Source organism: Cervus elaphus, chromosome 15 (assembly GCF_910594005.1).
Source record: "Cervus elaphus chromosome 15, mCerEla1.1, whole genome shotgun sequence".
Classification (NCBI taxonomy): Eukaryota; Metazoa; Chordata; class Mammalia; order Artiodactyla; family Cervidae; genus Cervus; species Cervus elaphus.
In genome coordinates this window covers 73,587,092-73,613,880 of record NC_057829.1, presented here as the reverse complement: position 1 = coordinate 73,613,880, position 26,789 = coordinate 73,587,092, and the positions used below count along the sequence as shown (strand labels likewise).

Genomic DNA, 26,789 nt, shown 5'->3' with positions numbered 1-26,789 from the left:
ATAACATGCTCCTTAATTTAACAACAATTATCAGTAAAGTAGGTGATGATCTTGATATTGCACATGTGGGAAGTGTTATGGCCAAATGCCTTACAGATTTGACAGAACTGTTTACATTTTATATCCATCAAAAGAAGATTCATGCATGGGAAATTTACAGATCCAGAAACCATTGCTTTCCTTGAAAGGTAACTTTTCAACTTTATAAACTTAAAGAATAAATTGGTGGAAATGCCAATGGATTGCGGATTTTGAACATCAGAATCACTTGTTTTATTTTCGATAAAAGTGAAAGATGAAAATCTTGAGCTTCCTGGAATGGCTTTAAAATTTCTTCTTCTATTCCTGTTAACAAACCTCTGTAATACTGGTTTCTCCACTAGAGCTTTTATTAAAACAAAACATAAAAACAGTTTCAATAGTCATTGTACCTTGTAAGTAGCATTATATTCCATTCTGCCTGCTTTAGCTAGACTTAACAAGCCCTTATGAGCATATTAGTCCACTAAAAACAATGTTGATATAAATAGTATTCATTTATATTTTACTTACAATTTTTGTTTAGTTATGCCTGAAGAATGACAAAAAAATTATTAGTATAAAAGTAGTTCTCTCTATTCATCTCTCATAACATCTACATTCAATGAACAACACATACAGATTTTGCAATTATTTTACTTTTTCCCTATGCTATGTTTGTTCTGATTATGCTTATTGAAATGTAATATTGTATATTGAATCCGATAACAATTAGGTTTTTATTTTGTATGTCTTTGGTTTTTAATGTCATTTATTCTGTAATTCATTTTTATTGAATTTTACAAATGGGATGATTCACAACAGATCAAGAAAATATGAAAACTGGCCCTTCACCACATTTAGTTTGAGAAGCACCATTCTATGCATCAGATTCATATATAACATGAGGATAAATTACTAACTTTGGATAGATCACAATTTTGTTTTTCTTTTTGGCTTAAGCATGGAGAAGTATTTATTGGCTCTTGTAAATCAAGCAATTCAAAGACATCAGCTTCAGATATGACTTGACTCAGGGCCCAAACCATATTTCCAAAATTTAGTTTTCTCTTTACATTTCTCAGCTGTGTTGCCTTGACGTTGTCTCCATTCTTGGCAGTTCCCTTCTTAAGTGTGAAAGATGAAGTCATCAGCTCCTGGAGTAGCATCCTTCTATGCTGAAATTCAGTGAAAAATAGTGAGCATCTTTATCCTAGCATTTCTAGAAAACATTCTGGGGTCCACTCTGATTGGAGTATGTCAGTCCATGAGCTCATCTTTGATTTGATTACTACTGATGTCATCAAGATGCAGGACTTTGGCTGAGTCAGAATCATTCATCCCACTATTATTTTTTTTGCTGAAGTATTGGTGATTTACAATATTGAGTTAGTTTCAGACGTACAGCAAAGTCATTCAGTTATGCGCTTGGTTGCTCAGTCAGAACTATAGCCTGCCAGACTCCTCTGTCCATGAAATTTTCCAGACAAGAACATGGAGCAGGTTGCCATCTCCTACTCCGGAGGATCTTCCCGATCCAGGGATTGGTCAGTTATAAATATATACATATTTTTTTTTCAGATTCTTTTCCATTATAGGTTATACAATATATTTAATATAGTTCCCTGTGCTTATCTAAATCCTTGTTGTTTATCACTTTTACACATTGGGTGGTGTGTAGGATTGATTACAGTTTTGAGTAATGTGAAGTCCTGTGAGTTAAGGAAAAGAAGGGCCACTTTTTTCTAGCAGGAAAGATGTACATTGTTCTGAGTTTCACTTCTTCACCATTCCCACTAGAGGGCAGTCAAGAAGTGCTTATAGTTGTTCAGTTCAGTTCTGTGCCTCAGTCGTGTCCGACTCTGCGACCCGATAGACTGCAGCACAGCCAGGCTTCCCTGTCCATCACCAACTCCCAAAGCTTACTCAAATTCATCTCCATCGAATTGGTGATGCCATCCAACCATCTCATCCTCAGTCGTCCCCTTCTCCTTCTGCCTTCAATCTTGCCTAGCATCAGGGTCTTTTCTAAGGAGTCAGTTCTTCGAATCAGGTGGCCAAAGTACTGGCGCTTCAGCTTCAGTATCAGTCCTTCCAATGAATATTCAGGACTGATCTCCTTTAGGATTGACTAGTTGGATCTCCTTGCAGTCCAAGGGACTCTCAAGAGTCTTCTCCAACACCACAGTTCAAAAGCATCAATTCTTCAGTGCTCAGCTTTCTTTATAGTCCAACTCTCGCATCCATACATGACTACTGGAAAAACCATAGCTTTGAACAGATGGACCTTTGTTGGCAAAGTAATGTCTCTGCTTTTTAATATGCTGTCTAGGTTAGTCATAGCTTTTCTTACAAGGAGCAAGCATCTTTTAATTTCATGGCTGCAGTTACCGTCTGCAGTGATTTTGGAGCCCAAGAAAATAAAGTCTCTCACTCTTTCCATTGTTTCCCCATCTATTTCCCATGAAGTGATGCAACCAGATGCCATGATCTTAGTTTTTTGAATGTTGAGTTTTAAGCCAACTTTTTCACTCTCCTCTTTCACTTTCATCAAGAGGCTCTTTAGTTCTTTTTAGCTTTCTGCCATAAAGGTGGTGTCATCTGCATATCTGAGGTTATTGGGATCTCTCCCAGCAATCTTGATTCCAGCTTGTGCTTCATCCAGCCCAGCATTTCGCATGTAATTGTTGGGTGTGTCAAAAAGCCAAACTTGATCTTAAACTACAAGAATGAAGTATAGCAAAAAAATAAAGCAGAGCAAGATCAATTACCAGGTGAACATTTATTGGTACCAATACTCTACTGTACCACAGTAAGACTCAATGAAGAGTTTGAAGCCCAGTGTCTTTGTATTTACAGCTGAAACCCAAGATGTGTGTGTATGTGCTTAGTTGCTCAGCCATGTCTGACTCTTTGTGACCCTGTCGACTGTAGCCCTCCAGGCTCCTCAGTCCATGGGGATTCTCCAGGCAAGAATACTGGAGTGAGTTGCCATGCCCTCCTCTAAGGATCTTCCCAACCCAGGGATTGAACCCAGGTCTCCCACATTGCAGGCAGATTCTTTACCATCTGGGCCACCAGGGAAGCCCAAGAATGCTGGAGTGGGTAGCCTATCCCTTCTCCAGGGGAACTTCCAGACCCAGGAATTGAACCAGGGTCTCCTGCATTGCAGGTGGATTCTTTACCAGCTGAGCTACCACGGAAGCCCAAATCCCAAGATAGTAGGTAAAAATGGAACAACTCAAGGCTAAAGGGACAGATTGGAAGATGCTGTATGTTATTCTACACTATGTGTATTTTAATGTACACATAGTGTATTTTAGAGAGAGAGAGGTTGATTCATTCCTCAGGTCAGAAGCCTGGGTGGGCAGGAAGTGTCTACACTGACAGCTCTAGTTCACAAGATGTGGAGGAGAAGTGGACAGACATGGTGGTGTCTCCCCTCATCACAGGGGTTGCTGAACCGTTGCTCTGGGGTACATGCACATACACTCCTGTACTTTTATTCCAATCGTCACTACAACTCTTAGCCCATCTCTCTATCCCAGTTTTCTAGCTGACTTCTTTAGGGAATTCTTTTCATAAATGGGCTTCTGTTGTGGCTCAGCTGGTGAAGAATCTGCCTGCAATGTAGGAGGCCTGGGTTCGATCCCTGGGTTTGGAAGATCCCATGGTGAAGGGAAAGGCTACCACTCCAGTATTCTGGCCCAAAGAATTCCATGGACTATATAGTCCATGGGGTTGCAAAGAGTTGAACACGACTGAGCAACTTTCACTTTCACTTTTCATTATTAGTTCCTTCAACATTTGCTGAGTACCACCTTGTTCCTGGCACCTTGTAAGGCTCTGGGTACAGCTGTGAATCGGCTTCTGCAATCAAAGTGTGTAAAGAATATAGCTCTTTCTATTTGAGGCCTTGAAGGTCCTGGGAACTGTTTTTATTTCAAGTCAGCATCTTCTTCAATCAGTAACAAGTGGGCCACTTAGAGCTGCCATCTCTCAAGTATTCTCTTGAAAAGGTGGAAGAACAAGAAAGAAAAAGAGGGGATAACTATAGAACCACAGAGTGATCCAGAGTTGCCTTAACAACCAGCCGTTGAGGTGCCAGAGCTGGACTCAGACTTGGCCAACTGTCTGTGGAAGGATGTCACCTTTTGACTTCAACAGAACTTCACTGAAGTGAGCCTTTGAAATTCAAAGGAAGAGGGGCCCACACATCAAGGAACTCACCCCACGCCTACCTTAGGCTTGTTTCGATTCTGTAGGGACACCGGATGTTCTCATTCCAAAGGCTGTCTGGAACTGCTGGAGGCAGTATGGCATGTGGGTAAGAGCCTGAATTAAGAGACAAACAAGCCTCAGTTGGAACTCAGGCTGGACCCTGCAGTAGCTGCGCAACTTTGGACATTATCTTTGTGTCTGAGCTCTCACTTCCTCACTTAATAATACTAGTCACTCCTCGGAAGATGTTGTGAGGTTGAAACCATATAAAGTAAGTGAAGTTCTTAACTGGGCAACTCCCCAGTATATGTTAACCCGGGGCATTGAGATAAATGCTCAGTTTCCATCATGTAAGTAGATCAAGGAAAGGGATGTGCCTAAATTGATTTTATTTCTAATTCTATTCTATTCTGCCACGTGCTTGGCAGGAAGAAGTCATTTTGTTGATACAGAATGTATCCATGGCCACAGGGAACCACCCAGGTCACTCTCTGTGCCAGCAGCTGCCTTTCCTCTCCTGTTGGGTCAAACATTGCCCAAGTGACTGAGAAATGATCAAGGCATTAGTATTTTCTGAAGACCTGCACTGTGTCCTGTTATCTGAAATGACTAAAGGGAAGGTGGTGGGAACAAACTATTGAGTGCCTGCCTGCCATCAGTATTCTGCTCTTTCCAATATTTATTCATTCGACAAATAACAACTAGACCTTGCCAGGAATAAACAGGTAAAAAGAATGCCATATAAGGAGTCTCTTACTTGAAGCATAGAATTAAGTTTTCTTGTTTGGTTTAAAATTATTGTACAGTAGATTCTGCTAGTATACAGTTCTATGCATTTTAAAAACATTTAGATCCATGCTGATAGCATCACAATCAGAACACAGAATGTAGTGTAGGAATTTTAATTTCTAAAATTGGATGTTGTGCAACTGCGTCCCAGAGAGTTTGAGCAATTCTCCAAGGTCAAGGTGTCCAGTGCTTATCTACACAGATGATAGAAGAAAAGGCAGATTTTCACCTTGGAGTAAGCTGGAGGTCAAGGAAGGGCTCTGTGGCCAGCATTGGTCCTTGAGGTGGAAATCCCCTCTTTTTCATGGACAATGTCAGTGAAAATCTTCTTGGTGCAGTGAAATAAACTCTGTAGACTTTAAGGAAGCTTTCTGAGAATTTAGAATTTAGCTGGGTTCACCAGTTTACTCTCAAGGCACAGCTTGTCTGGAATAACTGATTTTAACAAGAAAGTATTATGACTCACTTTAAACAGAGACTACAGGGACTTACCTGGCGGTTCAGCGGTTAAGACTCAGTGCTTCCACTGCAGGGGGTAGGTTCCATTACTGGTTGGGGAACTAAGGCCCCACATGCCATGGGGTGTGGCCCCCCCAACTTTTTTTTACTACAATGTAATCTTTTGCCAGTAACTCCTGGTCATTTTGGTGGCTGTTGATTGAGGTACCCTTGTTCAGACTCCTCTCCTGGGGAAAGTAGCCTGCCCTCACCACAAACCCACTTTTAACTCGATGGGTTTAATGAGCTCTATCCTGGACAAGAAACATTTCAGTGTTGTGAAAATTATAAATTGAAAGTGAATAAAGTTGAGTAAAAGGTCGAGCGCCCCTTCTAGGGAGGGTCGCATACCTATAACATTCAGTATGTCTTTCCACCTCTTAAACCACCTGCCGTAGTTGCTGAAAGCACTTTGGAAAATTTTTAAGCCAACGTTTCTATGTTAGTTTATGTAACTAATAATTGCACATGATAAAAATAATATTAAGTGACCAAGAGTCTCCCTCCCACCCCCAGACCTCACCCCTTGGTCTCCCATTCCAGGGGCAAATGCCACGACAAGTTTTCTGTGTATCCTTTGCAAAGTCACTAAACAATCAGAAGGCATTTTATTGTCTGTAGAATGTGCATTTATGTATAGCCTAAAAGAAATATGCCACCCCATTTCTCCTGACTCTAGTCATTCAATTAATTTAACTGGAAGCTGGTACCAGGCATGTAGTGAAAGTGAAAGTTGTTCAGTTGTGTCCGACTCTTTACCACCCTATGGACTGCTGCCTGCCAGGCTCCTCTGTCCATGGGATTCTCCAGGCAAGAATACTGGAGGGGGTTGCCATGCCCTTCTCCAGGGGACTTTCCTGACCCAGAGAGTGAAGCTGGGTCTCCCCCATTGCAGATTCTTTACCGTCTGAGCCACCAGGGAAGCCTTGGTGCCAGGCATACAAGGACCCAATAAAGCAGCTGCGACTTTCAAGGAGATCTTATGAATCAGAAGGACTTGGGGCAGCATTTGCCTAAAAAGCATTAAACACAGAGAGCTTGGATTGGTGGCCCAGATGCCCCGTAGTCCCGCCTATTTGGTCCTGGCACACCCCCCACCAGTGCCATCTGGCGGCAGTGGTTGGTTTTCCAGGTGCTCCTGCAGAGTTGGTCCCAAAGCTTCCAAGGCAAGTCTAAGCTTGCCTTCCTTGTGGGAAGAGAAATTCTTCTCCTCAAAGTCCCCAAAAGGACCCCAGAGGCCAACCCACAGCTGGGTTGACCGCTAGCCTGGAGCAAGTCTCAGAATGCTTTCTTTCCAAGGTGCTTGGAATTCCAACCCTAGCATCACTGGCCTGGGAGGGACCTTAGAGTACCCTTTCCAGACTCCCTCTCCCACACCACCCATCCTCGTCATGGGGACTTCTGACCTCGTGGGGGTGTGAACACACCAAGGACCAGGCGCTCCTTTCCTAGGCGGCCCACTCAGTGGTCATACAACACACATGGTGAGAAAGCTCTTCCCTCTACTTGACGACACATGTGGCCCAGGGACGCCCATCCTCTGTTCCCAGGGCAGGATTATCCAACAGGCCGACCATCAGGGCTGTTGGAACAGCAAAGTGGGGGCATCTTAAAGCATAAAAACAATTTCAAGGGACACTGATATGTGATAACTATTATTAAAAAGAGAAGGGAAAAAAGCACTAAGGTGGTTCATGAGAAAACTCAGAACTTTATTGGACTTCATTATACTTGTTTTTAAGAATTAGATGCTTAATTTTGTATTACCTTTGGGGGGAGGGTGGGCAAGAAATACCTTTAGAGGCTTAAGACTTCAAAAGATCTTAAACAATGTTCCTGGATTCCTCTACCCAGAGGAAGTGTCCCCCACCAGACACCCTCTCAAATATCTGATGACTTCTTCCGCTCTCACACTCAACCTTCCTTGCAGTTTGTCAACCTCCAGGAAGCCTGTTCTGAGCAACTGGGAGAGGACTGGGGTTTCCCCCGAGACACACAACCCCATCTGTGTTTATCTTTCCACACAGAGTCCTGACCCCTGGGCTTAGAGACAGCAGTATGCCTTGAGTGGGTGCCCACGAGGTGCCCACGGGGTCAGTGACTACTCCTTGCTTCATGGCTGAGGCTTGAACGTCCGCCCACCTGTCCCCATCAGTCTTACATCACCCGTCTGGAGGGATGGGGTCCTGGTTTGCCTCCTTACCCAGCCCCAGGACAACCAGGGTCCCATTGGGCTCTCTGTAGCCGGGGTGTGGAACAGGGCGGAAGCTGAGAGCTTGCGCCCCTCAGCCTGGTAGGCTAAGGGCACAGGAAAGGGTGACTAAGTCTCCCTAGCAGTGGGGAGTGGTGGTGGGGGTCATACATACCATGACTCTTATTACTAAACAGGGCATGGCAGAGTGAGGGCTCCGGAGCACAGGGGACCCTGAATGAAACAGGAAGTGGTCACTGTGATTCAACCACGGAGCTTTTTCCTGAGTCTCATCTGTTGGGAGTGACACAGCTTTGGGGAAAAGTCACTATGCTGAGGTGGGGGGTGTGGGTGGGTAGGGGGATGTTCAAGGTATGGGCCAGGGCTGCCACAGAAACTGGGTGGTGAAACCGGGGAGGACAGCAGACTCCTTCCTGTAGCATTGTTGCCTCCAGTGAGCCACCCAACACCAATCCCAGCCATGTGGGGAAAAGTTTCTCTGTAGAGGGGATGGCTCCCAGGAGACAGCATCTCTCTGCCTTCCTGGAGTCAGAGACCCTATTTACTAAAGCTACCATTGGTACAGGTTACTTGACTTCTCTGAGCCTCTATTTCCTTAACAAATAATGGGAATAATAATGAAGTCCACTAAGCTTTGTTACTTGTTACCACTAACAGCTTTGTCCTGGGACTGCAAGGGGATCCAACCAGACCATTCTAAAGGAAATCAGTCCTGAATATACATTGGAAGGACTGATGCTGAAGCTGAAACTCCAATACTTTGGCCACCTGATGTGCAGAACTGACTCATTTGAAAAGACCCTGACGCTAGGAAAGATTGAAGGCAGGAGGAGAAGGGGACAACTGAGGATGAGAAGGTTGAATGGCATCACTCACTCAATGGACGTGAGTTTGAGTAAACTCCGGGAGCTGGTGATGGACAGAGAGGCCTGGCGTGCTGTAGTCCACGGGGTCACAAAGAGTTGGACACGACTGAGCGACTGAACTGAACAGCTTTGTTGTGAAAATCAAATAAGATGTTATGTTTATCATTTAAAAAGGTGATTGGTATATGGTAGGCAGTAATAAACAATAGCTGTTATAATTTTGTATTTATTATAATCAAGGACTCCCAGAGGTGGACATCTTAACCTGAATAATCCATTTTGAAGAAAAGAAATCTGAGGTGTTAAGAAGGTAGTGATGTTTCCAAAGTCTTACATTGCTAACCAGAGGCACACCTATGTCTGGAACTGAGGTCTCCTGCTTCTTGGCCCCTTTCCCTCTTTCTCTCTCGCCTCCTGCCCCCTGCATCCCTCCTTCTTCATCATCTGCCACTAACTGGGTTCCTGTTACATGCCATCCATTTAATGTATATGATATCAATTAAGTCTCAGAGAAGGTAGGCAAAATTGTTCCATCTTTCAGATACCATGTCACTTAGCATGCTTCCATCCATCTTCTCATCAATTCCTTTAAAACTCTTCGCCCAGCACCCCCTCCAGGAAGTTGTCTTTGATTAAATCTTCCCCAGGATTCTACTCCCTCCCAAACAACCCTGCCCTCCCAACTATTAGCTGACAGTCTGATTTAGCAGATTCATCTTGCAGTCATCAACAACCAATGTAAACATACGTGGAAGGACAAGCATATGAAGGACAATGTCCTTCAAACATGGGTCCTACAAATTATAACTTTAAAAAACTATTTAAAATACTCTTATCGTAAACATAAAGTAATAGCCATCATTTTTTTTTAGTATTTATTTTATGCCAGACTCTCTTCTGAGTGATTCACATGGAATATATTTTACGATTTTGGTTTTTATGATGTGGACCATTTTTAAAGTCTTTATTGAATTTGTTACAAAACTGCTTCTGTGTTTTGTTTTGGTTTTTTGGCTGCAAAGCATGTGGGATCTCAGCTCCCAGACCAGGGGTGGAACCCACACCCTCTGCACTGGAAGATGAAATCGTAACCAGTGGACCCCCAGGGAGGTTCCCACATAGAATATCTTTAGGTGTGCATTTATAATATTCTCAGCAAACGACAAGAATTCCTCGGAAGTTCCCTTTCTTCCAAGGTGTTCCTTGGCTCTGAGCAGCTCTGCTGAGGCAGCTTCAGCTTGTGGGCATCTTCCGCCCTTGGGAGAGTCCCAGGGTGGGGGACACAGAATAGAGGGGGGCAGATACCCTAGGCACATCCAGGGACAACTGGCCAAATATATTCATTGTGTTGTGAATGTATTTCTGAGGGAAGATCTGACCCCTCTGGGTTTCCCAGGAGGCACTCATAGTAAAGAACCTGCCTGCCAATGCAGGTTAGACATGAGAGACATGGGTACGATCCCGGGCTTGGGAAGGTCCTCTGGTACAGGGCATGGCAACCCACTCCAGTATTCTTGCCTGGAGAATTCCATGGACAAAGGAGCCTGGCAGGCTGCAGTCCATGGGTTCGCACAGAGTCAGACACCACTGAAGCAACTTAGCACCCACGCATGCTGCCCACTCTGGCTTGGGTCTTATTCTCCTGTTCTCGTGTCGGCCGGAGGGTAGTTCACCAGCCCCGGATCCTTTGAGGACCCTTCTCAGCCCAGTGCACCCTGCACTGCTCTCTCCTCTCCCTTATCTCTGCGACCTGCTCACCCACCACCCCTTCCCCTGCCTCCTCACCCTGTCTCTCCTGCACCAGAGAACTCTGCTGTCCTTCCCCTCCATGACCCCAGCTCTCATATAGCCGTCCCTCTGCACATTTCCTTCCCTGCCCGACTCTCCCCCGCACCCCCTGGCTGGCTTCCTGAGGACACTCACAGAGAATTAAATAAATACTCCATGTGGGCTTCTCTCCTCTGATCAAACTGTGGGCTCCTCAAAACAGAGGCTGAGATTTAATCTTAACAAAACTTGATTCACAAAAATAAACTGCAGGCCTATGGGCCATAGTTTAGCATGTGAGTTTTTAAAAACATTGCATTAAAATATTATCTTTTTGGCACTCCACCCTTCCCTTAGGTTTTAGGACTCAAAGCAAGTACACAACTCTCCTCGCACTGTTCCCTGTCCTGTTTGTTTGTATTATCAGAGCCCAGCACAGTACCTGGAGGTCAGCTCAGTTCTCACAGTTGGATGAATGAATGGATGAATGGATGAATGAAGTAGAAAGGACACTGGCGTGGGGATCGAAAGCTCTGAGGTCCAGGCTCTGCCACTCACTATGTGACCCAGGAATATTCCTTTATGCTGCAGAGCTGTTTTCTCATCTGTAAAATGTATAGGCTATGTTAGGATTCCTTCTGCAAATATTCAACAAACATTCATTGATAAAGTTATGGCTCAGATGTAAAAAGGGGGATGTGACCCAGTTCATTTCCCTGGAGGTACTTAGAGCTGAATTAATTTATTAATAGTAAATCTCTGAGCCTCAGGCTTTTCCTCCAGAAAATGGGATGATGCTTGCCTGGGGCTGTCATGAGGCTCAAATGAGAGAAGGGAGGCATTCTGCATTGTATTACTCCAAGCCCTCTCAAGTCTTGAGTCCTATGACTTGTTTCACACTTTTCTATAAACCAGTCAACAAAAACACTAACATCACACCCTTATTCTGGCTTTGGGGAGCAGCTGAGTGTCAAGATTTCAACCCTGCCTGGGTACTTACTAACTGCATGTCCTTGGGCAAGTTACTGAACCTCTCAGAACCTCCATTTCCTCATCTGATGAATGGAAGTGACAGTTAAGTGTTCTCCCACCTCACAGCACGGTTGCGAAGGTGACCAGAAATTGCCCCATCTCGAGTGAATTAAAAACTGAAAACGCCACATTTGGGAAGTGATCGGAGGACTTCTGCCATGATGAGGTTTTATGCCCTTCTACCCTCCCTCCATCACCTGCTCTCAGAAAGGGAATAGAAAGTACCACTTACTGACACGGGAAGCGATCCCCGCTAGGGGAAGCTAATTTTTAATTGGCATCAAAGTCTGAAAGTAGAGTGGCATTTCAGGTGCTGGGGAGGGAGTAGGAGGAGAGTTTGGGGGGCCTGAGAGCCTTTCTGAGTCACTGAAATCGCAGGCAATAAACAATGTCACGGAGAGTGCTTCTGAAATCTCCCGCCACTGTCATTCAGTCATTTCTCACAGAAAATTCAAGTAGAGCAAGCAATTCACTTCTGCTTGGACCTCAGCTCCCAGCCACGTGACAGGAGGAAGTTGGGCAAGGAGGCCTCTGAGCCCCTGCTACTACTAGGTTCTAATGGTATTTCGGAAGGGCGGGAGGTGTGGCTGGGACGGCAAAGGACGATTTCATTTCCCTTTGCCCTCCTCAGTCACCCTTTCTGGTCACTTCACTCCCACACCGGTGGCCAGGGCAGAGCCAGGGTAGGTTGGGGCACATCCTCTGCCCGCCGCCGCACCCTTGGAGCCCTCCCAGGTGGGGCGAGGGTGCCCATCTGCGCAATCACTGCCCAGGAATGCAGCTGGGGCAGTTCCCACGGGGCTCCCAGCTCTGGGTGGGACCCTCTCCTCGGCCGGACGATCAGAATCACACTCGGCAAAATATTAATTATTGTTGCTTCCAAAGCCCCACTACCGGCAGATGCCGGGCCCTGCCCAGGAAGTTCAAACAATCAGCGTCTCTGGCATTTTAGTCACCCCCGGTTGGAGAGCCGGGTCGGTCGTGTGATCCCCGTCCCCTCCTTAGATGAGAGCCACTTCCTGGAACCCAGCCTGGGACCCACAGGTGCCCGGAGGCTGGTGGGGGCTGGGGCAGAGTTGGGGTGTGTATGTAGGTGGGGAATGTAAAGTGAAGACGAGAAGAATAGGAAAGTTTCCAGGAAAAGAGAATAAACACAGTCTAAGTGAACTTATCTAGGATTCTCTTTTTTTCCAGAAGATGTAAGAAAATCGCCCTGAGTCCCAAGCTGCCAAAAGGCAGAGTGGAGGCACTTCCCACTGCACTAATGGCAGGTAATTTCACAGGCAGGATGAACCACCCCAGTCTAATCAGTGGTTGAGCATATTGGGAACGTGAGAAAGCAGTGGGCAGGCCAGCCCTTTCCAGGTGGCTGTGGGACTGTGGCGCTCATACTCTTGGTGGCAGTGAAAATGCCCCGTCAAAATTCAGTGAGGTGGTACAGGTCCTGTAGGGTCTTGTCCCCTGACCTGCATCAGATTTGTGGGAATTTTAGGAAATGGTCTCTTGAAAGTTTCTTGGGACAAATTGCTTAATTGATGTCAATTAAGTATCAGTTGATACTCCAAAGAAGCATTCCAGAATCAGAAAGTTTCTGAAAAAAAAAAAAAACACTCATAATTTGTAAATGCATGTCCCCCCTACCCCTATGAAAACTGGAAACAATACTTGGGGAATGAGCCTATTCACTCCACGGGATAGTTCACAGTTTCTAAGAATGATGATCACAAAGAGTCTTTAATAACATAAGGAAATGCAGAGGCTGTAAAGTAGGATACACAACTATACCCACAGGGTGATCACAGCTGTTCGAAAGGAAAAAAGGGAAGAAAGAACCCAAACCAATACATAGAAAACAGGGTGGCAGGAAACACCAAATTGTTGACAGTGGTTTTCAGTGGGTGGTGGGTAATTTCATTTTCTTCTTTCAACTTTTCAGTATTTTTTAATCTATCTATGGCATATATTACTTTATAGTGAAAACTATCCATGTTTTACTTTAAAAGAGAGAAAGTGGATTATAATAGTAATAATAATAAACAATAGCAACAACAATAATAGTAAACTAACATCTACTGAGCATTTACTGGGTATCTGTATTAAGCAAGCACTTCACCTATTTTTGTTTTAAATCCTCATAACTATCCTATTATTAATGTGTCTATTTTACAAAAGCTCTGAGATGTTAGAGCATGTCCACAATGTTGAGTTTTGGGCAGTCCAGTCTCCAAAGCCCCCCTGGCCCGTGTGCAAGACTTGCCTTTATATGTTAACTATCATTGAAGTCCAAGGGCAAATCCTCCTGCTTCCAGCTTTCTGGTAACGGGTGTGGGCACGTGACCTGAGGCTTGGGCCCTGGACCCGGAGGGCTAGAGAGTTAGAACTCTGTCTGCCTTGATAGCTGGCTGCAATGGCATCATTAGTGTCTTGACTAAGTACTTCCTGGCCAAGGGATGGTTTTGTGCCTTCTGCTGCTCCGGGTCTTGAACGTGACCTTAATTTCTTCTCCTTTCCCAAGTCTGACCCTTTTGAATCCCTGCCCATTCTATTGCATTGGATTCCTTTTTTTAAAAAACAATTTTTGAGATCATTGGGTCCATCTCTGTGGCTTGTTCCTAAGAGTTCTGACTGGTGTTGGTGATTCTCCTGCAGTCTCAGAGCAAAGGATGGAAGCAGGACCCCAATTCTGACCTGTCCATCCAGGGCGGAAGCCCTCAACCAAACCTTTTGTCACTAATACTCCGAGCTTCCCCAGAGTGTGATAAACATTTCCTGAACTCCTAGAAAACAAACCGGAAACACCAGCTTGAAGTTTTTCTCCGAAACTAGCAGCCCCCCGCCCACTCTGTTGCGTGGGAGCCTGGCAAGCTGATCAACTAAAGGGCAGGGAGCCTGACACAAAAGCCAGGTCAAGGCGGAGCCAACTCCAGCTTCCAGTGACTGGGGCGCGTGGGCCTGGGGAGGAGAGGAAACAGGCGTCTCAGGCCTCACTGGCACTTCCTGGCCGGTGCCTGAGGACTGACTCAGCATCCAGTGTCCTCAGCCGGGAGGCCTTCTTTGACCTTTGCAGGCTGGGAGAGGAGTTTGACTCTCATGGCACCTTACATCCTCCTCTCCCACGCCAGGTTGATGACTTGTTTACACGTCCACCCCCATGCAAGTGTGGACTTCTAGAGGTCAGGGACAGAGTCTTTCCCACCCTGAATTCCTCTCACCTGGTGCATCCCTGTTGTTGGAGTGAATGAGAGAATAAACGCATGAACGGCTTTCCCCATTCCCGTGCTAAGCGGTGGGAAATCTTAAACCCTGGACTTTTCCAAGGCATCGTGGTGAACTAGAACAGCCATGGACTTTGGAGCTGACAATTTTGTTTCAGAACATGACTCTTGGGACTTCCCTGGCAGACCAGTAGTTAAGACTGCACTTCCAACGCAGAGGATACAGGTTCAATCCCTGTATTGGGGAACTAAGATCCTGCAGGTCATTCAGTGTGGCAAAAAAAACAAAACAAAACATCAAAACCCGGGTCTCCTACCTATAAAAAGATTCTTTTTTAACTGCTCTGAACCTCAGCTTCCTCATCTGCAGGATGTGTGCTGTTCTTTGTCGCTCAGTCATGTCCGACTCTTTGGGACCCCGTGGACTGGGGCCCACCAGGCTTCTCTGTCCATGAGGATTCTCCAGGCAAGAATACTGGAGTGGGTTGCCATGCTCTCCTCCAGGGATCTTCCCAACCCAAGGGTCAAACCCAGGTCTTCTGTATTACAGGCATATTCTTTACCATTTGAGCTACCAGAGAAGTCCAAGAATACTGGAGTGGGTAGCCAGCCTATCCCTTCTCCAAGGGATCTTCCCAACCCAGGAATCAAACCGGGGTCTCCTGCATTGGAGGCGAATTCTTTACCAACTGAGCTATCCGAAGCCCTTCATCTGCAGGATGGGAACAGTGCAATCACTCTCACACTGAGTGATTGGGCAGATAGGAAAAGTAGGTGGCACACAGTAGGCCCTCAGACTCTCCAAATCTGCTTCCTCCTCCCAAGATTTCATTCTGGCTCATTTCCTTCTCCCGCTGAACCTCACCTGGGTACATGCCCAATGATAGGGAAAAGGTTAAATAAACTATGGAACACCAGAAAGATAAAATGTCAGGCAATCAATAAAAAAGGCGTTTAACCAATAATTTTTAACAGAATAGAAAATACTCACATGTTCATGTGAAGTGCAGATAAGGCTAAATTATTCATACTGTATGACCTCAGCCATGTAAAATGAGTGTGCGGATGCATGCCGGGACGTGCAATAGCAATTTCTGGAATGATACACAAGAAACTCTGAACAGTGTTTTCCCCTTGGGTAGGAAGAGAAAGTTGGAGAGGACTTTTCACTTTATAACATTCTGTCCTATTTGATATGTATAAAGTAATATACAACATATAAAGTAATATATAATATATAATATTATATATTAATATATATTAATTATATATAATACAATAAATATATAATATATAAAGTAACATATATGCAGCATGTAATGTTAGGTATATATTAGATATATTTATATTAATTATTATGTTATATATAATAATAATTATTATTAATATATATTAGATATATCTAATATTACATATATTAGATATATATTTGCCATGATCATGTATTAATTTTTAAATAAACCCTCCCAAATGTAGAAAAAACAGAAAGGAAACATAAGATTTCAACTGTGGTTATTTGGGGAGCTGTGGAATTATGGGATGACTAAAATAATTCTCCCTGTTATATTTTTCTGTGTTTTCCAGGTGTTCTGTGATGAGCATATGGTTCCTCTAGAATCAGAGGGAAGGCAAACACCACTTGGAGTCGCTCCCCTGGGGTAGGGGAGGAGGAAGGATGAGCAGGTGACAGGGTCTAAAGGGCCAAGGGAGCATGAGGTGTATCTGGGCAGAGGTAGTTGTATTTTTGGAGCCATGTGGTTCCTGCTGAGTCAACTAACTAGTTGTTTGGCCCCAGCCTGCCAGTGGAGGCAGGAAATGCTCCCACTCCTGCCCTGGTTTGCGCTTAGTCATCCTCTGGGAAAGCAGGGTAGGGGTGGGGGCAGGAGGTGAGTTGGGAGTCTCCTTCTGCCCCCTGGAGCCTTCTAGGCAGAGAGATGCCCTGAAGGGGTCTAAGACCTGGACATCATATCCACCTGGCACTATCACCTCGGGCAGGCAGCAGCTGGGAGCGAGCTGGGAGGGTTGGGGAGGGGTACGGAAAGAATGGCCCTCTGGCGTTTAGCAGACAGACCACATCCTCCCCTGGAAGCTGCTGTGAATATTAATTACCATTTGTCCAGGGCTTTGAGATTCCCTAGATGAAAGATGCACCAGAAGGAGTGTCACGATGAATCTGTTTATGGTATTGACTTTCATCCCAAACATCCGTCATGACAATCATGTGTCTCTCTCCTAACCTTCCATCGCCCTGACGTCACAGCCTCAAAGCAGAGAAGGTGAGCATCAGTATCAAATGATGCTGAAGGGGAGGTAGGAAGTGCAGGGGCAGCTCATCCCCCATGATCCTGCATTTCAGATGGGTAAACTGACTGCTCCATTCCCCCACAGCTTAAAAGGAGGAAATTAGGATGAAGCCAAGGAAACTGAGGAAGGAAGCCTTGGTTGCTATTGTTCAGTGGATCAGCTGTGTCTGACTCTGCGACCCCATGGACTGCAGCACGCCAAGCTTCCCCGTCCTTCACCATCTCCCGGAGCTTGCTCAAACACATGTCCATTGAGTTAGTGATGCCATCCAACCATCTCGTCCTCTGTCGCCCCTTTCTTCTCCTGCCTTCAATCTTTCCCAGCATCAGGGGCTTTTCTAATGAGTCGGCTGTTCGCATCAGGTGACCAAATTATTGGAACTTCTGCTACAGCATCAGTCCTTCCAATGAATATTCAGGATTGATTTCCTTGGAGAGAGGGGCTATGGATTCCTCTGGACCTGAGTCCAGATTCTGCCCCTTGTGTGAACTGCCCCTCAAAGGATGGGAGGAATCCCAGAGCTCTCTGGCTCAGAAAATGCAACACAGAGCAGGTCCATTCCTAGATACACAATTCCAACTTCTGATTCCACTAGCAAACTGAATCACGTCTTTGTTGATTGTTTCTGAACCCTTGACCATGGCCAAATTCTGTCATCTCCTGGTTCTGTGAATTTGGGCGGGAAACTCTTTGGTTTTCTGGACTCTTCTCATTCTGTCTTTTCTTATTTTATACAAGAAGATAATTGATCTGTAAAGCTGCTTAATGTGCTTCTGAGCAGATGTACACAGCAAATCCAATGGAGAGAGGGTCATGAAGGGGCCAGCCCCTCTCTTAAGGAGACTGCATTCTCACAGGAGAGGAGGGTCTTCGTTTATGAGACATTTAACAATCTCAGAGAGCAGGGAGGCAGAGAAAAGGCCAGATCCCCAAGAAAAGCAGGATAGTTGTGGCATAGAGAACTTGGGAGACTGCCAGGATCCAAGTATGGAGCTACAAAGGGACCCAGCCTAAGTGGAGATAGTGAAGAGCCCATCGAGGCCAAATGCAAGGTTTATGAGAGGATGTGGGCAGGCAGACAGGCAGGCTGGGAGAGATTGTGAAGGCCCTTGAATGTCAAGCTAAAGAATTAGAATTTTATCCAGAGGACAGTTGGAACCCACTGAGTTTCTGAGCCAGAGGATAATACAATGCAGAGTTGAATAAGAGGTAAAACATTTTCACCAGGAGGCGAATCTTAGCATCTCTGAGTCAGCAGCCCCACTATGAAATTCACCATCTCCCTCCTCAGTCCAGACCCCAAATTCTATTTCAGCCGATGACACACAAGAACAAATGTCACCTCCCCTGGTTGCTCTTTGACACACTACCAAGTATTATTTTCTTCATAACACTTATCACCTTTGGAAATGATCTTGTTTATGTACTTGTTTTCTTCCTCTTTCTCTGCTGTTCATGGAATATAAGCAGAATGGGGTGGTTGGGGGATTGTTATCTGTTTTCTTTGCTGTTTCATTTCTAGCAGCTATGACAGTATCAGGCTGCTGTCAGATGCTCAGCGTGTATTTGTGGAATGAATGAGTAGATGGATTGATAAATACATTAATGGCACACTATTTTCTCAGTCACGCCATCCCCAAGCCCCATGGTGATTCTTGACTCATGCTTCTTCCTGCTCTGCAGAATCCAGTCATTCATTGCCATGTCTATGGACATTATCTCTGCATCCCTACTTGCTCTCCCCTCCCCTTTGCATTTACACCCGGACTCTCTCAGACAACTCTAAGCTTCTTGAGGACAGACGCTCCCCTTCATTTCCCAGAGGGGTCAGCACAGGGCCTAAGTGATAACAGTTCCCACTGGTCCAGTCTTCACAGTTGTTCAAATGCTTTTCACATGATCCTGGTATACCTCGGGCAGGTTCAGACTCAGACCCCAGCCCTCAACTCTAAACCACATGCTTATTCGGTTTTTCTGATTCATGCATGATTTATGATGAGTGAATGAATGAATGAGTGAGTGAGCAAATTAGTGCTAGAAGTGCTCAAGAGCAATTGTAGAGGGAGAAACTAAAATGGAAGACCTGTTGAGGAACATGTCAGTCCCCAACATATTGACACAAAAGGAGAGAGAGTGGGCGTTGGGATGAATGGGGAGAGCCAAAATCTGGGGCTGGAAATGGCTAATTCCCCAGATGTTAGATGACTTGGTCTCATGTGTCATGTACCCTCCTCCTCTGTTTTATTATTTAAAACAGAAAGACATATAGCAAACCTGGGGGAAAACAACAAGAGACAAAGTTAAAGGAGCAAGGGATTCTGAGTCCAAAAGAGATATAACTTATTGGTTTGTGAACTACTGTGTTTGTAAGCAGTAAGAATTAAATATATAAGCAATTCCATTGGACAAAAATTGAAAAAGGACAAAAATATATCAAGAGAAAAGAAAACGAAAATCACCGGTTATTTCACCATCCAGAAAAAGTCATTCTAATGTTTTGATGCACATTTGTTCAGACTACATAAATGTTACGTATAAATATAAGCACATATAATATTTATATAAATCATACTTATATACTTTATTATATACCATATATATTATATATACAAGTATGAACATACTTTAAAAAGTAAATGATATACATACAGTTGTGTAACCTGATTTTTGTTCACTTAATAATATGTAGTGAACACAAAGGAGATTTTATAAGCCCAAAGGGCAGTATGAAAAGATAACCTTTGAGATAAACAGGAAGCCACAGAAGATATATGAGTATAAAGTGAGCAGTTAAGCTCTGGGTTTTGATAAATATTGTAAAAGTAAATAAATCTTAGATGTCCTGCCAGTTTAGGTAATTATTAGCTCTCTATCAGCAAGGCCACAGTCATAGACTCACAGGATGTTGATACTTGAAGGAGCCTTCGAGCTGATCTAATTCAACCCCCTTCCCTTAGGTATTGAGAAACTCTAAGCCCTGGGACATGAACTAAGTTGTCTAAAGAGACATGACTGGTGAGCCACAGAGCTGGAGTGAGTATGGAGTGCCCTGACTCCCAGTCCAGTGCTCTCGCCACTACACCACACACATATGCTCTTCCACCACGGGCACTGACACGCAGAATGGAACAGAGAAGATGAGGCACCGAGCTCAGTGGTTCTCCAGGTGTATAATACCAATGGAAGTGTGTGTGTGTGTATGTGTGTGTGTTAAGAGGCCACCAAGTGTCCCCAGGCAGGTGACTAGGGAGACATAGAACACAGCAGCTGAGACTGGTTGGCTGTGATATCAGGCCACTGAGAACCAAACTGTGGTTCCCTTATTGATCTTGTTGTATGACTTTGGGCAATTTACTTAAACCTTCTTGCTTCAATTTCTCCAGCTGTAAAAAGGGTAGCAGGACCTAATTCAACAGATTGCAGTGAGAATTAAGAGATCATGAACACAAGGGGCTGATCAAGGTGTTTGACATATAGAAAGAGCTCAATGAATGTAAGCCGTCATGATTATTGATGCTCTGGCATGAAGCTCAATGTTCTTGTAAACTTTAAAAACGAGCTTAAGGGCACATCACAGCCTATCCTTGGCTGAAGGCATCTGTGGGGACAGAGGACTTAGAAAGAAGCCCAGCTCTGGAGCTCTGTGAGTCCCCCACTGTGAGGGCTGTAGCTAAGAGAGACCATTATACAAAGGAAGACATGTGGCTTGGAGTGGAGCTGTAGGCAGCTGGGGACTCAGGGACTGTCTAGTGTTCTTATTGGAAATCACCCCAAGATGTAGCTGTGAGTCCATCTTCACACTCCCTGAGCTAGTCAATTACTGGGCAAATCAAGGGTCCATAAAAATTTATTCTGCATTTTTCAATCTATTTAAAACATAATCAACTGTTTAAAGCGAAAAGAATAGCAAGTTATTATGAGGTTTATAACAAATGTAGAACTAAATTCATTACAACACAAAGTAGCACAAAGATTGGAAAGAGGGACAAGTAAATATATAATTAGAAGTTCTTCCAGTTACACATAATAGTAATAGTACTATTTGAAGGTAGTGATAAGTTAAAGATGGATATTTTAAACCTCAGTACAACCATTAACTACAACAAAATAAGTATAACCAATAAGTCAACAGTGGGCAAAACATGGAACTATAGAAAATACTCAATTTGTCCAAAAAAGGCAGGAAAAGAGAAAAAAAGATTTAAAAGCAAAGGGGACAAATAGAACACAAACAGAAAAATACTGAATTTAACCTTAATCATATTAATAATTACATTAAAGGTAATGTAAAAGACAGGGATGGTCAGATTGAATAAGGAAAGCAAGACCCTACTAAATGCTGTGTACAAAAAAACAGCTCCAAATATACACAGATAGGTTAAAAGTAAAATAAAAAGATATAACATGCAAACAATCAAAAGATACATAGAGTAACAAGGAAATCAAGCCAGTCAATCTTAAAGGAAATCAACCCTGAATATTCATTGGAAGGACTAATGCCAAAGCTGAAGCTCCAATACTTTGGCCACCTGATGTGAAGAGCTGACTCATTGGAAAAGATCCTGATGCTAGGAAAGATTGACGGCAAGAGGAGAAGAGGGCAAGAGAAGATGAAACGATTGAATGGCATCACCAATGCAATGTACATGAACTTCTGCAAACTCTGGGAGATGGTAAGGGACAGGGAGGCCTGGCGTGCTGCAGTCCATGGGGTCACGAAGAGTCGAACATGCCTTGGCGACTGAACCACAGGGTAGCAGTATGAGACAATCTAGACAACAGAACAAGGACGAGAACAACAGACAAAGGGGGACATTACATAACAATAAAGGGGTCAATTGATCAAGAAGATGTTCTGTGCTGTATTAAGTTGCTTCAGTTGAGTCTGACTCTGTGGGACCCTACGGACCATAGCCTGCCAGGCTCCTCTGTCCACAGGATTCTCCAGGCAAGAATACTGGAGTGGGTTGCCATACCCTTCTCCAGGGGATCTTCCCAAGCCAGGGATCGAACCCAGATCTCTTATGTCTCCTGCATTGGCAGGTAGGTTCTTTAGCACTAGTGCCACCTGGTAAGCCCCCAATCAAGAGGATACACTAATCTAAACATTACTGCACTGAAAAGAATTTCAGAATACATGAAGCGGAAACTGGTGGAACTCAAAGGAGAGACAGGCAAATTCCAATTGAGGGTGAAAGCATTAATACTCCTTTCTCAGTAACTGACAGAAGAGTAGACAGGAAGTCACTAAGGATATAGAAGACTTGAACAACATTAGCAATCAACTTGACCTATTTGACAGTTCATAACACTCCACCCCAAAAGAGAGAAATACACATTTGTTTTTCCAAATGCCATGAAACATTCACCAAGACAAACTGTATTTAGGGACCACAAAATCAAAGTGTCAACAAACTTGAGGAATTGAAATCACATGAAGTATGTTTCCTGACTACCATAAAATTAAACTAGAAATCAATAACTTCATGATATCTAGAAAATCTCCCAAATTTTTAAAATAAATAGGTCAAAATGGAAATTACAAGATAAATTAAAACATATTTTGAATTGAATGAAAATGAAAACACAACATATCAAAATGTATAGGATGCTTAGAGGGAAATTCATATCTTTAAAGGTTTATTTTAAAAAAAGAAGAAAGTATAAAATCAATTATTGATTTTCACCTTAAGAAACTAGAAAGAGTAAATTGAATGCAAAATAAACAGGAAGAGGGAAAAATAAAGATAAGAGTAGAAATCAATGAAGTAGAAAATGGACAAATAGTACAGAAAAATCAATGAAACTGAAAGGCTAGTTCCTTAAAAATATAAATAAAATTGTAAATTTCTAACAAGGCTGATCAGGAAAAAGCAAGAAAAGACAAAAATTACTAATATCACGAATGAGGGAGGGAACACTATTATATATTGTAAAATCTTAAAGTGATAATAAGGAAATATTATTAGCAACTGTATGCTACATAGTTCAGCACTTTTGATGAAAATAAACAAATTATTTGAAAGACACAAACCACCAAAATTCATTCAAGAAGAAACAAATCAATGGAATAGCTTTATATCTACTAAAGAAAAGGAAATTATAGCTGAAAAGCTTGACAGAGAAAACCTCAGGCCCCAGTGACTTCACTGATAAGTTCTACCAAACATTTAAGGAATGTCAATTCTATATAATCTCTTTCAGAAATCAGAAGAGCAAAAAACTCTTTCCCTTCTTTTAATGAGGGCAGAATTATTCTGATATCAAAATCAGACAAATACATGACAAGAAGAAACTAGAGACAATATCCCCCATAAACATTAACACAAATACTTTAAATACTAGGAAATTAAACCCAGCAATATATAAGAAAGATAATACATCATGATAAAGTGAGGCTTATCCCAGGAATGCAAGGTTTGATTAACACTCAAATTAATCCATGTAATGAACTTCCCTCATAGCTCAGTCGGTAAAGAATCTGCCTGCAATACAGGAGACCTGGGTTCGATTCCTGGGTTGGGAAGATCCCCTGGAGAAGGAAATGGCAATCCACTCCAGGATTCTTGCCTGGAAAATCCCATGGACAGAGGAGCCTGGTGGGCTACAGTCCACGGAGTCACAAGAGTTGGACACGACTGAGCGACTAAAGCACCACCACCAATGAAATTAAGAAAGGAACTTGATTTACAATGGTTTGAAAAAATCTTAGGAATACATTTAACAACAGAAGTGCAAGACTTGTACACTGAAAACTACAAAACATTGTTGAAATAAATTAAATAAAACCTAAAGAAATGAAAAGATACCAGTGTTCATGGATCAGAAGACCTACCATTGTTAAGGAACTTACCAAACAAATCTACAGATTTAACACAAGTCCTACTAGGAACTGGCAACCCACTCCAGTATTCTTGCCTGGAGAATCCCATGGACAGAGAAGCCTGGTGGGCTACAGTCCATGGGGTTGCAAAGAGTCAGACACGACTGAGCGACTTCACTTTCACTTTTCACTTTCTTTACCAAAATCCCAGCTGATCCTGTGGCAGAAATCCACAAACTGATACTAAAATCCCAGTGAAAATTCAAGGAACCCAAAATAGACAAAACAGTATTGTGAATGAATAATAGGGAATTCCCTGGTGGTCCAGTGGTTAGGACTCTGCATTTTCACTGCCTAGAGCCTGAGTTCAATCCCTGGTCAGAAAACTAAGATCCCTCAAGCCACATGAAGAAGAATGAAGAATTGAAGGACTTCCTGATTTTCAGACTTACTTCAATGCTGCAATAATCACGATAGTGTGGTACTGGTATAAGGATAGACATGTAGATCAATGGATTACATAAAAAACTCTGAAAATGCAATAATAAAACAGCTTATTTGAAGAAAATTTTCAACAGATACTTTATCAAAGAAGATATATGAATGGCCAATAAGCATGAGATAATTCTCAAAATCATAAGTGTGAAAATGCAAATTTAAAAAATCCAGTGATGTACCTCTACATGCACTAGAATGGCTAACCTTAAAAAAAAACAAACTGACAAAGCCAGTATGAGCTAGGATACAGAGAAACCGGAACTCTCATTCGTTAATGCTTGAAATGCAAAATGGTATAACCATTTTGAAAAATAATTGGCAGTTTCTTATAAACTTAGAAACATACTTACCATTTGACTGCAAGGCTGTCTGTGAATGTTTATAGCAGCGTTATCCGTAATAGCCAATAGCTGGAAGCAACCCAAATGTCCATCAATGGGTGAATTGATAAACGAAGGTCAGCATATCACTATGATACAGTACTATTACAGCAATAAAAAGGGATCAATTATTAGTAGTCATGCCGCATGGATGAATCTTAAATGCATTATACTTAGTAAAATAATCCAGACTCAAAAACCTACATACTGTATGTTCCCATTTATATGAAATTCTAGAAAAGGCACAATTAAAATGAAAGAAAACAGATGAGTGATTACCAAAGTCTGGGATGGGGAAGGAGGAGTAAACACAAAGGAACACAAGGCAATTTGGGAGGTGAATAAAATAGTCCCATATCTTGATTATGGAAGTGTTACCTGACTGTACACACACATTTTTCAAAACCCAAATGGGTGAATTTTATACTATGTAAGTAATACCTCTACAAAATTGATTTTTAAAAATTATGAGCATTGTTATTTAATTTCCATGTGATAGTGCTCTGAAGGGAAGGTATAGGTACCAGAAGGGCATTTACTAAGGAATCCTGAAATCTGAGAAGGCTTCCCTGAGCAAGTGAAGTCACGAATGAGGCATAAGGAGGCCCATAAATGACCAGGTGAAAAAGGAAAGGGATGAAGCAGAGGGAGGGAGGTGTGCAAAGGCCCTGAGACCTAAGTCCTTCTCGCAACAGACTTCCCAATAGAAAATCCACTTCTGCTTGCCTAACCCTCACACCAGTGGGTAGGTCACCATTGTAATTATTGTAATTAATCATCATGGCCACTATTCATTGAGGACTTACTATGTCTTTGACCTCATACAAGGCAATTATACCTCATCAGATTTACTCTTCAAAATTGTACCCACAAGGTAGATCCAATTAGTACTCTTTTTATGGATAAGAACTTTGAGGCTTAAGGAGATGGAGTAATTTGTTCCCGTCCACATAGCTAGCAAGTGGCAGAGCCGGAATTCAAACTCAGGCTTTTGAAATTCCAGCCCTTGAGTTCCAAGAAACTGCTGTACATAACTTCAGTTAGACAATTGATTGGTTCTCCTCTCCAGACCAAACCCTACTACTTTTCCAAACTCTCCTCATATAACATAATCTCCAAACCCTTCAGTAAACATCATCTGTAAACATGCTAGTTTGTCCATGTCCCACTTGAAAATTCAGCTCCCAAATCTAAACTTAATAATGTTGGAAGAGAAGGCTTTGTAAAGTTAAGGAATTATTACAATGAGGTCATTTGAAACTCTGTTCTGAAGAACAAATAGATTTCATAGCCTTATTTAAGGGATATAGACATGGAGACAGATAACTGAGAATCTTTTGAATTTTCTTTTCTGGAAAATAGTGCTGTGTAGGGAGAGAGTATGCTCTTGGGAGTCCAATGCAAGTTGGGTATCCTGGCTTTGACATTCACAGGCTTTAGCTATGTAACCCTTGGGCTAAGTTTATAACCTCTCAGTTTGCTTATCTGTAAAACAGGGCTAACAATATTACTCTTGCAGGATTTCTGTGAATCTTAAGTGAGAGAACATATGCAAAACGATCAGCATACAGCCTGCCAATAGTAAGTGCTTTTTTAAAGGTCATTTTAAAGGTCCTAAACTGTTAGATTCCCCAGGGTCTGGCAGCTACGCTTCCTGATTTTAAGTCTACTGTTCTTTTCCTCATGGGCTGGAGATAAACTGTTTTCACCTTCCTACCTTAGAGATATATCTGAGGCTTCACTCTCTGGGAGGTTTATTTCTCTCAAGCAGCACTTTCATTCCTGGTTGCTGGGGAAGCCCAGAATGTAAGCAAAGGGATGCTTCAAGGTTCTATTTTAAACTCCCACCTAGTAACTTCTAGGTTTCTATAAACTTTATAAGCGAATGGGGGTGAATGTGTGGGCAGGAAGGGATCAGACCTGCCACTATAAATAAATACTACCAAGATTTTAAATTTAGGTACCCCAATTGATAATATGAAGTCACTTACTGGAGGTGGGACAAAAGGGGTAGGGTTGAGTTTTATTGTGCCCAGGCTATCTGGTCATCTCCAAGGCCTTCTTATCCAACACTCAGTCTTTAGGCATTAATTAAATCCTTTAGTGGCAAGCTAGGCAAGTGTGTGGCAGGATCTCCACCCTTTCTGACTGAGACTGCTCTGTCTC

General features: G+C 43.1%; 1 long non-coding RNA gene across 1 annotated transcript; it reads right to left on the bottom strand.

Annotated features, from left to right (window-relative positions):
* Positions 1–10,110: 10,110 nt before the first annotated feature.
* On the bottom strand, positions 10,111–17,203 carry LOC122709286. Its single transcript, XR_006345462.1, has 3 exons — positions 16,728–17,203; positions 15,610–15,712; positions 10,111–10,976 (listed from the first exon to the last, which is right to left on the bottom strand). It is a non-coding gene; the product is annotated as an uncharacterized LOC122709286 (long non-coding RNA).
* Positions 17,204–26,789: the final 9,586 nt, after the last annotated feature.